At 42.6% G+C, this 2579-nt stretch overlaps 1 non-coding gene across 1 annotated transcript; it reads right to left on the bottom strand.

Annotated features, from left to right (window-relative positions):
• Positions 1-1116: 1116 nt before the first annotated feature.
• On the bottom strand, positions 1117-1254 carry LOC114811369. The gene has a single exon (XR_003759073.1). It is a non-coding gene; the product is annotated as a small nucleolar RNA SNORA7 (small nucleolar RNA).
• Between the last annotated feature and the right edge of the window lie 1325 nt (positions 1255-2579).

Here is a 2579-nt window from a genome sequence, read left to right on the forward strand (position 1 = left end):
CTAAAACAATGAATTCTATGGAGACAAAACAATATTTCATCTAATTCTTCTACCCTAAGATAATTTGAAATTGTAATAACCAGTCTTACAAAAACTTTTAGAAAGTTCCTGCTGAAATGCACTAAATGTCTCTTTTGTATCCCCAAAGAAAGACTCCTCCTCAGAGAGCTAACTCAAACTATCAATCAATCAAGGGGTATTTATTGAGCACTTCCTGTGTGCATAACATGATGCTAAACACTTTCAAGAGTACAGGTCAATAGCATTGGTGGACATGTTCCCTGTTCACAACAAGTTTACATAATTTATGGGTGGATATGTGCATAAATGCTGTGGGTCTATGGGTGAGGTTAATACTAATACTAATACTAATGATGACATTTGTTAAGCACTTACTATGTTCCAAGCACTGTTCTAAATGCTGGGGTAGATACAAGGTAATCACATTGTCCCACATGGAGCTCACAGTCTTAATCTTAATCCCCATTTTACAGATGAGGTAACTGAGGCACAGAGAGGTTAAGTGACTTGCCCAAAGTCACACAGCTGATAAGTGGCAGAGGCAGGATTAGAACCCATGACCTCTGACTCCCAAACCCGGGCTCTTTCCACTAAGCCACACAAATGCCCGAAGGTTATAGATCCAAGTGCACTGATGACACAAAAGAGAGAGGGAGTAGGGGAAAAGATGGCTTAATTCGGGAAGACCTCTAAGAGGAGATGTGACCTTAATGATGTTTCAAAGTTGGAGAGAGTGGGGGTCTGGAAGGGGAGGGAGTTCCAGGCCAGAAGGAGGACATATGAAAGGAATCATTGGTGAGATAATAAGCAAGCTGATACTAGAGGAGTAAAATGTGCTCTATAGGCTATCTTGTCTTGTCCTATGCTGTCAAGTTGTCTCCAACCCATAGAGACTCCATGGATATATCTCCCAGAACACCCCACTCTCCAGCTGCAATCATTCTAGTACTACTAGAGTACTACTAGATTTACCCTTAGAGTTTTCTTGATAAAAATACAGAAGTCATTTATCAATGCCTTCTTCCACACAGTAAACTTGAGTCTCTACACTCAACTGTCTCCCATGATGCTGTTGCCCAGCACAAGTGAGTTTTGACTTGTTGCAGATTGCTTTCCACTCGCTAGCCACTGCCCAAGCTAAGAATGGAATGGGTAAGCCTTTGCTTGACTCTCCCTCCAGTAGCCGAGACTGGTAGTGGACTGGAAACTCTCCAGGTGCGATTCTGAGAAGGGATGGACTGTAGTAGAAGATCAGTGAGATAAGGTATGAAGGGGGCAAGCTGATTGGTTGCTTTAAAGCTAATGATAAAGAGTTTCTGTTTGATACAGAAGTGGATGGGCAGCCACTGCAGAATCTTGAAGTCTGGGTAGATGTGACTGAACTTTATTTTAGAAAAATGATCCAGTCAACAGGATGAAATATGAACTTGAGTGGAGAGAGACAGGAGGCTGGGAGGTCAGCCAGGATGTGGATGCAGTAGTCAAGGCAGGATAGGCAAATGCTTGGATTAGCATAGTATAAGTTTGGTTAAAGAAGGAAGGGCAGATTTCAGCAATAACATGAAGATAGAACCAACTGGATGTGGTGACAAATTAAATATGTGGGTATAAGAAAGATGAGTCAAGGACATGGAGGGAGGAGAGTGGGATTGTCTACAGAGATGGGAAAGACAGGGTTCACACAGGATTTGGGTAGATAGATAAGGACTTCTGTTTTGGACAGGTTTCACTGGAGGTGTCAGGGAGACATCCAGAAAGAGATGTCCTGAAAGCAGGAGGAAATGTGAGACTGTAGAGAAGATGAGTGGTCAGAGATGGAAAGGGAAATTTGTAATTATCTGCATAAAGAGAGTTTTTGAAGTGGATGTAGATGGAGAATAGAAGAGAAACCAGAACTGAGCCTTGAGGGCCTCCCACCTAGTGTCAGAGGGTGGGAAGCAGAAGAGGGTCCTACGAAAGAGACTGAAGAAGGAGCAGTCAGAGAGAGGAGAACCAAAGTCAGTGAAGCCAAGGTTAGATAGCGATTCAAGGAGAAGGTGTTCTGCAGTGTCAGAAGCAACTGAGCAGACTAGAAGGTATGATGAAGTAGAAGCCATCAGATTTGGCTAGAAGAAATGCAATGGTAATCTCAGAGAAGATTGTTTCTGTGGAGTGAAGTGGGTGGTTACTAGTTTGGAGGGGATTGAGGAGAGAATTGATGGAGAATAAGTGAAGACAGTGGGTATTGACAACTGTAGTGATGATGATGATGATGGTAATAATAATGATAATGGCATTTATTAAGTTCTTACTATGTGCTAAACACTGTACTAAGCACTGAAGTAGATACAGGATAATCAAGTCCCACATGGAGCTCACATTCTAAGTAGGTGGGAGAACAGCAATTGAATCCCCATTTTGCGGATTAGGGAACTGAGTCCCAGAGAAGTTAAGTGACTTGCCCACTATCACACAGCAGACAAGTGGTGGACCTGGGACTATAACCTGGGACCTCTGACTTCCAATTAGGCAACATTACTTCCCAAACTCTCTTAAGGATTATGAGGAGGAATAATAGG

The sequence above is a fragment of the Ornithorhynchus anatinus genome, chromosome 4 (assembly GCF_004115215.2).
Source record: "Ornithorhynchus anatinus isolate Pmale09 chromosome 4, mOrnAna1.pri.v4, whole genome shotgun sequence".
Classification (NCBI taxonomy): domain Eukaryota; kingdom Metazoa; phylum Chordata; class Mammalia; order Monotremata; family Ornithorhynchidae; genus Ornithorhynchus; species Ornithorhynchus anatinus.